Source organism: Porites lutea, chromosome 3 (genome assembly GCF_958299795.1).
Source record: "Porites lutea chromosome 3, jaPorLute2.1, whole genome shotgun sequence".
Lineage (NCBI taxonomy): Eukaryota > Metazoa > Cnidaria > Anthozoa > Scleractinia > Poritidae > Porites > Porites lutea.
In genome coordinates, this window is record NC_133203.1 from 22,170,656 (window position 1) to 22,181,447 (window position 10,792).

The 10,792-nt window shown below is 37.8% G+C and overlaps 1 long non-coding RNA gene across 2 annotated transcripts in view; it reads right to left on the reverse strand.

The window, feature by feature from the left end:
* Positions 1 to 3,432: 3,432 nt before the first annotated feature.
* LOC140930721 (uncharacterized) overlaps positions 3,433 to 10,792 on the reverse strand; it is a 24,469-nt gene continuing 17,109 nt past the window's right edge. For both annotated transcript variants that reach the window (XR_012164880.1, XR_012164879.1), the window contains 2 exons: positions 4,490 to 4,682; positions 3,433 to 3,900 (listed from right to left, as the gene is read on the reverse strand). This is a non-coding gene — a long non-coding RNA (uncharacterized lncRNA). The remainder of the gene's footprint in view (positions 3,901 to 4,489; positions 4,683 to 10,792) is intronic.

Below are 10,792 nucleotides of genomic sequence, written 5' to 3' on the forward strand. Positions count from 1 at the left end.
ACAAAATCCATCCCAAGGTTTTATAACCAACTGTTTCACTGACCGTTTCTTTGTAGGATATCCTGTATTAATTTTATTATTAGTCTCGCTATACTTGATACATCTTACCTTAATATACATTTTTTCGGTACACATACATGTTTATGTAGACTTCAAAACTGTCCGTCAGCAGATTTTGGCGTATTCAAGTGCGCGTGAGCAGTAACACAAATGGTCTGAAACGAGGCTGAAAACGGAGTGTGAGGCTCGCGCGTATTACTCTTACGCCACGCTTTACCGACTTCTTTACTGATTTTAAGAAAAAAAAAAACGATTGTTTTGCAGTCTTACATATTGGGTATCTATGACACTGCGTGATCAGATCAGATCAGATCCAGGCAGAATTTGTTCTAGGGTAATAGCCTGGGACCAGGCTCTATGGTGGGGAACAGGAGAATTCGATTCGTTATCGTGCTTGATTCCTGCTGTATAAGCATTGGTCTCGTGTTTATAAAGGACAGACCGGTTTCGAGTTTTTGGGTGCTTCGTTTTCGATCTAGGGTGCTTCGTTTTCGAGATTTAGGGGTCTTCGTTTTCGAGTTTTGGGTGCTTTGTTTTCGAGATAGAGTGCTTCGTTTTCGATTTAGGGTGCTTCGTTTTCGAGTTTTGGGTGCTTCGTGCTTCGGTCTTCGTTTTCAAGTGCTTCGTTTTCGAAACTACCATGCCCTCAGCGCCTTTTTTCGGCTTTTGACGAGACCAAAACAGTTCATCACACTGGAACAATGATATGCGAGGGTCACTTAGAATTAGCTGACAAAGATGTCAGAATTTGTCAAATTGACGAATACATTTCACCAACAAAGGTGGGTGTGAGGTTAAAATATTATTTCACTTTCAAAACACAGTGTGTATGGTTTGGTATTTTTCTACCTGTCACAAACCCTATACCCTATTCTTTATTTGCGCCCTAGAACGGACACAAGGAAAGAAGCACTTTCTAACAGTTTTGCAGAATTAGTTAACCAGGTAGAAACCCTCAGGGATCAAAAGCAAAACCTGGAAATAAAGCAGAAAGAAATTGAAAACCATAATAAAAACCTCCAAAAGAAACTTGAAGGTGGGTGCATGTAGTATGACTGGATATTACTTTTCAACACTTTTCAACTCCCCCCCCCACATCCACATAGAAGTCCACTTAATTAACTTAAGCATGACTGGACACTAAAGGCTTTTTACAGCTCAAATGAGTTTTTAAAGGTGTAAACAAGAAATATGGCAGTTCATAATTAACATTCTTGATATAACACTACCCATATATGTTTCTCGGGTAGAAAACATCCTCTTATGCCCTAGATTATTCCCCCCCCCCAAATTTATTATCCTCTAGTACTAAAAGGTATTATTAGTTGGTTTGACAGTTACAATATGTGATGCTGTAACAGGGGGAGTGCAACCAGCAATCAACTCACATTTTTTTTAACCAGTGCAAAAAAAAAATTGATAAATAAAAATAACAGATTGCATTCAGGTTCCAAAACAATAGCTTCATTGACTTGCAAATTAAATTTTGAAAAGTGTAATATGTTTTTGATCTGTGCCCAGGAAAAACCAATTGACACTAATAAATTTCTCACTCTCTAAAATACAATGTAGTTGGTGTCCATGGTTCCTTTTAATGTAATAACTATACAATTAACGTCACTGCAAACTGCATCCACCTATTGGCTGACTATAATAACTTTAAACAGATATCTTGGTCAGTATTAAAGCTGTGTAGCCTAGCAACCAAGGTTGCTAATATCGCTATTATTTCAACAGAAGTTTTACAGCATAACAAAAACTTGCTGGAAAAACAAAGTCAGCAGCATGAATTAAATAAGGATTTGAGGGAAGAGAACATCATGCTTTCCAAGAAAGTACAAGGTAAACCCTGTATAAAGGCAACAAGTTTTACCTTTTTTTTGTGCACTTATGCATCCTTACAGTCTGCTTAACCAAGATATCACTTTGACAGGGATAAAACAAATATTCCAAAAACTAAGCTAAATGTTTTCATATTCCTGATTAAGCTTGAGGTAGAGGGAAAAATGTGTTTGTTCCAAGAGAACAACAAATCACTAGCACACAGTTCTCTTAACTTTGACCGTGTCCTGATTCATATCACATTCATTTTGTTTCATACAAAGAAGGTATTTTTAGTTAGCACAACTTTGAGGAACCAATTATAAATAAATTAATTTAGAGTGTAAATTGTGGGCATTTTCACCCCTGACTACAAAACCATAACTTTTACTCTTATAAATATTTCTCTCTGCTAAAGGAGACACAACATTCAGCACTCTTGTTCACCAATTTCACAAGTCTTTGGTTACACATTATGCAAAGGGGGAAAGAACTTGTATGATCCAGACGAAATGGAGAAATTCTGTGACGTTCATGCTCCAGGCCTGTTTGAAGACATCTTCCAGGCTATATTGAATGATGACAAACAACCCCCCTCCATTAAGAGATGCAATCTCCAGCGGATAAGAGTAGTTTCTCTTCTGCATAACCTCAGCTTTTTCAGAAATCAGGTATGGTCCCCATTTCGTACGAACAAAAATGATGTTAAAACTACTTACATGCACCATAATAGAATTAAACCACATTAAAGGATAAGGGAGAAGACGCCAACTCATATGTACAACACACTATTTTTTCCTTCTTTCTTCAAGAGAAATAATCTTTTAAAAAAAGAAAAATAAGAAATCTGTCTCTGGTGATAACAAAATACAAATAAAACTTTGAAAGTATATTGAAAGTAGACTTGTTACATGTGAACAACCATCCACACACTCAGAGATTATTTGTCATGGAAAAAAATGATAGGATCTTGAAAAAATTAATCATATTTATCTAATGATGTTTCATTGGCAGAAAAACTGTCCAATGCAAAAAGCGAGTGGTCTTCAACTTAAATTAAGTGGAGCAAGTTACTCCTCACTGATGTCTGGAATGGTGCTTGGATACAGTTGCCATCCTCACTCTATAAACAATTATGAGAAAGCTTTGGCCACAACAAACAAAGAAGAAGTGAGAAAAAAAGTGAAAATTGCAATGAAGGTATAATAAGAAAGACCTTAAAAAATAATCTTCCATGGTCAATAACAGATTAATAAGAAAATATCCTTTTACATTTTCGGTCCAAGGTAATGAATCTAAAAATACACTTCACCTGTGCCTTGTCTTGAATGGCTCATAAAGCCTTATTGTGACTGGACAGCAGGGGCCTTTTGTATGCCTCTCCCTCAACCAGTCCAGCATTCAACTACAAAAAGATACCTACTACTGAAAACAAAAAGTTGTTGGGATACTAAGAGGCAACTACCACCCTTGGTAACTTGAGAATGGGATTTATTTTGAGGAAGGGAAACACATTATCAGAGACACACTTATCATATCATGACCAAAAAACAATCTCAGACATAAGATTTCCAGCTACATTTTTCTCTCTAAATAGTTAAGAAGGCATTGGTAAGCAGTCTTTTTTGAACAATGTCAAAGACCATAAATTATACATATACAATGCTGTAATATTTGCAACTGCATCAAGAGATCTTAGTCAGAAACTTTTTTCAAAGGAAGAAAAATTCATCCTACGCATTGAAGATGACATCCACTTCATACATGCACAAAGGAAGCCAACGAGCTCAGTAACAAGTACATCATGGCGCATGTGCACAGTGTTAGCAGACATCCATTGTAACATCCACGCTGTGCCTCAAAATGATGACATTAAATTAAACCACCGGTCACCAAGAGTGGTGATGCCAGATGGAGCAATCAGAGAGTGCCAGGGAGGAATTGATATTGACCACCTCTAGGGATATTTTCGCGTTGAACTGCCCAAATATTTTTCCTCCAGCTTCCTGTCTTCACTACCTGTTGAATACATACAAGTCAATTTTTCAAATATCCAGAACAGCTTTCAGAATCTCAGGTACACTTAATAAAGCCTTCTAAACTCCTATTTTAAATCTTCACAGTACACACTCAGCTAGTGCCTCCAATAAATTTTTAATACAGCCAAACCCATATATAACAGCCCTGTATATAGTGGTCACCCTGTATATTACGGTCACAAGACAACTTCCTAAAATTTTCAGTTGTCTTTTCTGCAAAGATTAGCTGTATATAGCAGTCACCCTGTATATAACGGTCACTGGACAACTTCCCAAAATTTTCAATTGACTTATATTATCTGCAAAGTTGACCTGTATATAACAGTCACCTTGCCATTTCCTTAGGGTGACTGTTGAACACAGGGGTGACTGTAGAATAGTTGAAAAATTTCTGAAAACAAAAGAAACTGAACTTTTTAATACTGTTACATTTTCAAAATAAAATCTTTAAGCTTTTGATGGTTAGCAAGTACATGCAAGTAGAATAAAAAATTATTCAAATCAAGCTATACAATAAAAGTAGTAACAACATTTTATTCACTTGCTCTCAATAACTTGCTTTCAATTACCAAGGGTGTATTGGGATGCAGAGAGGCATGAAATAGAAAGTTTAAGAACGTCATGGTCGCTTGATGAGTTCCAGCAGTCTCTTCACAGCAAGAATGATTATGCAGCAGCCCTTGAACACACACTAGGAGTGTGTCCTGAGCTTGAGGAATACGTGAAAGAATTCCAACTGGTTGTGACTGGTGACTACCCAACCTGGAAATACAATAAAAAGCTAGTTGCAGAGGTAGCTACTTGGATGTATAAAAAAAAAAAAAAAAGCAAAGAGCAAAATAAAACAACTGCACTAAAAAGATGAAAGGGGGAACAAAACATTAGTCTGATGAATAAAAAAAATAATCTGTATTAAAGGCCCATGTTCACCCAAACGGCTTTGCGCGCCTGGGTTTTTGTTTTGAAACGCTTCTCTTGTCAAATGCAGTGTTTTGATTGGCTGACACGTTTGCGGGGTTTTCACTTCTTTCACGCTTGGCCGAAGGCTGTAAGAAACAGTAAGACTAATTCCAAGCAAGACTAATTCTTTTCAAAATGGAGGAAACTATGTCATTAGATGTCACCGGAGAAAGCAGTTTAGGGTGTCAAATTGTAGTGAATGCTTATGGATCCATAGTTGAACACGATGAAGACGATGAAGGTCATGTAAGGACCGAAACGTCTGAGCACGAGGTGAGATTTTTTTGAATTCGAGGTCTGATTTGACTGTGAAATTTTTCGATTTCCCAATCTAATCTTTTGTGTAATTTCTTAGGAAGCTCAGGCCATAAAATGCAACTGCAAAGGAATGTGTTCTGGAAAGAATGGGCGAGGAAGTTGTTTTTGTAAAGCTTCAAATCGGCACTGCGGACCATCTTGTGGCTGTAATCCTACGAACTGTCGCAACAAGGTATTGAACGGTTCCTCTAGGTTTTTTGGCTACTTTGTGACTAAATTAACCTTTTTGATTTATTAGTCTTCAGATGGTAATGTTCAGCGAAGAGGAAACCGTGTGCAAGCTGCCGATTCACATGAAAGAGTGAGAGAGGCCGATGGCGAGGTGCAATTTCAGAACGATCTCCAGACAACCGTGTCCGACATCAAGGTATGTTTTATTATAATTTACAGCCAGTCATAAATAGCAGCGCAATTATTCGTTGTCGGACAAGCAAACGTCAAAACAAACCCCTACAATGTAATAAAATGAACCCTGAATTTTAATAGCTAACCCCTAAATAACTCGCTCATTATTATTCTAGTATTTTCCTCATCGTACTTTCCTATCTACCACAGACATTTGTTACTTCCCTGGATGACAGTCAGAAGGACCAGTTCCTGACTGAGTTGCTTTGTATGGGTCGAGGTAGCCTGGACTTTGCTAAAAACTTACTTAGTGCTGCTGGAAACCCACCTTCACCTCCAGGAAATGCAGTCCTTCAGTGGTGCAAATGTCGTCGTTGTTGCCCCATGGAGACTGACATGGAAAATGTATGTTGTAAAAGGGTCAACTGCATAACACAGTTGAACATGTTTTCTAATATTTGTTTGGATAGGGACGTTCTTGAAGTTTGTATAAAAGCCAGATGTGATTTTCGTTCGGATGAATTTGATTTTACCATGGAAAGTTTCCGCAAAGCTGGGTACAGGCAGTACATTATGAGGAGATTTGGAAAGCTAGGGCGTGGGAACAGGAGAGTAGTGCCTTCATGTGTTGTACTGGCCATACGACATGCGTTTCCTTCTGCAGATAGGCGATACATGGGATTCAGGAGCAGTTAGTTCTCTTTTACTTTTACTGTATTTTTGTTTTTGTTGGATCAAGACATTTTGATAGCCCTGATCCCAATGTATTAGCTGTTTGTAAAATAAACTACTGTCTCCCACAAATAAATAAAGTATGGTAGAGACCTGTATTTCTTTGATGTTCTCTTTTTAGATTTGTTTTTACCCTTTTCAATAATACGAGCTGATGTCCATAAGCAAATATTTTTTAGACTCCTACATAATATCCAGAGATAATATACTAAACACCCATTCAATTTAATTGGGACTCGTTCAATATAATTGGGACTAATTGCTGTTAGCTGTTATTGCCTGTTATCAGCCATTAGAGCCAATCAGGATCAAGATTATAGTTGGCTAAGAGCTAGTCTAATGTTATCAGATAACAAACCCATTAGATCCCATGGCAAGCTTGTTAGTGAATAACGGAATAACAGCTAATAACAGCTAATAATACTTCACCCATTATACCCAATCACAAGTTTGTTAGAGAATAACGGGATAATATGCTACATTCCACAAGTGTGAATTTGACCCGTGAGGTAAAAATCTATTTCATGACAAGTCAGTGCATCATTCTCGAGTACATACTAAAAGGTTGAACACATATATGCACATTTGATCCATTAGCTGCCTTGCACTCATCTAAAACTCTTTTTGGTTTATTTATCATGTTTTTGAAAAAAAAAAAAAATTACCGTTTTCAAATAACAGATAGGCTATTTAACCCAGCACCTACGAAACAGTGGAATGTTGAAGAATAGAACAAGAAAATCAGAAAATTACTTTATGATCTTTGAAGAAGCGTAGCTCATAAGAAGCATGCAACTATCCAACGATCTCTCGATAATAGGTCAGTGATACAATAGTTGTGAATAGGAAACAGAACAAATCAACACTGCCCAGAGGAAGTTTATCAGTTATCAAGTGACAATTGCTGACATTCCAGCCCATTTTTGCACGCAAATTTCTTAGACAGTACACTAACACATTTATTTTCTTAAAAGTTAAAACGATCTTTACACTTCCCTTTATTTCACTTTGATTTAACGATGAAATCTGTTTAGAATAAGGGAACGCGTCCCAATATCGGCATCGGGTCACACCGATGCCGATCAATTGGGCACCGATTTTTTCCGATTACGTTGAATGTCGGAATCGGCAACGGGTCTCAAGTCTTTATCGGGCCAATTAACAAAGGTCATCAAAAATATCTGGCAGCTCAAATAACCCGTCACAAAAGGAAAAGCAAAATCGTGAATGTTGTTTCTCGACGCTTATATCTCAGAAAAAGTTGGCAGGTATAGCTTCTCGATGTACAAACACGTTAAATTTCCAATTTAAATGTTGTAGACCAGCAGATAAAGTGTTTCTTCTTATTATTAGCATTATCTTTCTTATAAATGTGTCTTGTTTGAACCGAAATTTAACGTCACAGTTTCGAACATTTATTTGTATTTACCTATGACAGAGTATGCACAGAAAATATTAAATTTGTGTATCAAAATGGGCACGAGAAAGAAACAGCAGGTCATTCAACAACGCTGAAGAGCATCTTTTGAGTGAAAGACGGCGCAATGTACATTGCAAGTGTACGATCTCAAACAAACCGGAACCCAAAACGCATGATAAAAGAAATCTTTAAACGAATAACCAGTTTAGGACTTTAAGCGAAAAAAAACAAAGAAGTCAGAACATCCACGACCAAAATGCAAATGTTGTTACCATGTTGTGTACTTTAACTGCTTAAATTGCCACAGGAGAGAAGAGGACATCATCTGAGAATCAGGCTGCAAGTTGTTTATTGGTTGCATATGAACTCAAAAAAGTGACTGATGGAGGCGCTCAACTGGTTTTCTCTTTCTCGATTCTCTTTCCGCTATTAAATGGAGTCAAACTTACCGGATGTAAGCACAGTTTGCTTTAGTTGAACACTCCGGTAAAAAAGGTTCTGCTTTTTGTCAAAAAGTCAGCCACCTTGAGTCAAGCGCAAATTTTCCTAAGCGCTGAGAATGGAAAGCAATTTCGCGTGGCACCATGCTCAAGCTCACAGAACAGCTAAGTCGCCAAGCCATTCTCTCTTTGTATGAAACTTCGTTCCGTGTTTTCCGTGACTCCTGAGTGTGGGAATCTTTCAGTTCGTTTTGCTAATTCCCTGGAGACAATATGAGGCCGCAATCTAATTGGTCGGTATTTTTTGCCGCAGATCGCATTGCACCTTGCGTTTGGGATCGTTGAATAAAAGTCGCAAATTTTCGTAAAAGTTTATCCCGTGGTTCTATATTATCCATGGGTTTGCTCTCGCTCCGCTCGCTAGGAAACCCGTTGAGGTCTACTTGTAACAAGTCTATGCATCCAGTTGTTTTTCGAGAAAGTGAGTTATGTTTTTGGATTGCATTGTTAGAAAGTATCGAGTAACGAACACACTATTCAGTATGGTGTTTTGTTTGCTATGTATCAACGAAGAACAGTGGTGTTTTGCGTCGTAATATTTAACTCCTTTTAATTTTCATAGAATAAATTTTATGGAGCAGCGTGGTGTCTGCGATCGACTGAAGGAAATACCTCTGCAAAACGTCGAAAATCACGTGTAGGCACGCATCAAATCAACAAACTAGAAACACAACATGGAACGTACAATATTGTTATTTGTTATGGAGTAGGAAAAAGGTACAGTCGATACAAATTACTTTGGAGTGAAACGACTCTTTTGGTTTCGTGACACGCTTCATTTTATGTATCAGATAAAACAATACGACGATGACACTTATGAACATCGGAATGTCAACTGGCTCCGATTGAATCGGCAAAGTTTTTATCGTAATCGGAAACTGCAACTGGTGCCTACAGATCGGTTGCGAGCAATCGGAAAATTAATCGGGTCCGTTTCCCATGATCGGGTTCCCTACCGATATTTGGACGCGCTCCCTAAAAAGAAAGGCAAACTTGATGTCACCTAAGGAAAAAGCGCCGTTTCCGTTTTTCATTTTGCACTGAGCATCACTTTTTAAAGACATATTTATACGTAAAATGTATTAACTTTTATTCAGAAAAATTTTGAAAGGCCAGAAAGGTTTTACTCTGACACGTTTTGAGAAACCTTTTGTTTGACCATTATTCGGTGATCGATCAGATTTAAAGAGCACAAAATTTTTCGCGCCCTAAAAAGTTGTTAGAAGAAAGTAGCGAGTATAAGTTATTTAGTCACACGGCGGCGGGACTTGACGGAACGCAAAGAGAGCGTTACAATCTAATGGCATACGAGCGACTGCAGGCATCTCATGACATGTCGACTTTGAGATAACTATCAACGGCTTTGAATTCTCCATGTGTGAGAAAACAAAAAGTATGCAGACAGGACCAAAGCGGGAATATGTTATGGCGATAATGGCCGATAATCAAGGCACCATCAATTGTGATGAATGGTGAACAAATCTACTCTTTTTGCTGAACATTTTCTGACAGAGAAACGGAATTTTTCAGTGGCCTCAAAAACAGGAGTGGGATAAAGTAGCGCCAGAATTCATCATTCTGTCGCAATGTAGAGGTCATTGACGATAGTAAGAGTGTGCAAGTGAAAAACTTGACATCAATAAAAAGTAAATTTCGCGCTTTTTGTCGCAAATATTTTGGCGAAGAAAGCACGTAAGTGAGGCTAAGACGTGTATGTATTCCCTGTATTTGGAGTATTTTTGGCGTTTTCTTGTGCATGTCTCGGAACTGAAGAAGACGCATAGGGCCGGTTAAAAATGAGCCGGTGTTGTAAGTGGCTGAATCTGTCCAGCCGGAATACGTATGAAATTGTTTTTACCATAGTTAAAGTTAAGCATGCACACTTATTTATAGGATTGTCGAGATTCATCGTGGTTGTAACCCGAGACAGTTGTACCTCCGATTTATGATTTTGTTAGCCCAGCATAGCATTATTTGAAAGACTCTGCAAAATATGTTGGCGCTTCAATTTTTACCCTTGGTTTATTGAAGTGTTTTTTCTTTTGTTTGTGGGTATGGCAATCTGACAATCATTTTTGTTGCAAGTTTTTAGAAAATTTTAAGGTGCTTAAATCGCAAAGTGGACCTAGAACAATTATGAATAATGCTTTTTGTACCTATATTAGTTTACACACTGATTCACGATAAATCACGGTTTTACTTCCATTAGAATGCTTAATGACTACACGTTTTAATCAATGTGATCTATCGTAGCATATTTCACCCGAATAAAACATTTGATATGAAAAGTTGTTAAAATTCGCGATTGCGGGAGAACAGAGATAAGACGAAAAATGTTGCCCGCTCGACATTTCAAGCCTGAGTCACGGTTTTCTTATTGTCAGCAAATTCCATGCTCGGAAATAATATGTAGTATACTTTAAATCATGCTTACTTGAATAAAACAATGTATATACAAAATTGATTAAATGCAAGAGTACGGGAATATCAAATAGTGAAGAGAGTACAGCCGGAAAATGTTGATTAGCCCGTTGTCAAAGTTAACGAGAGCAGAAAGGGCTATTGTGTGCGTACCCACTCTCCCACGTAAGCCGTCC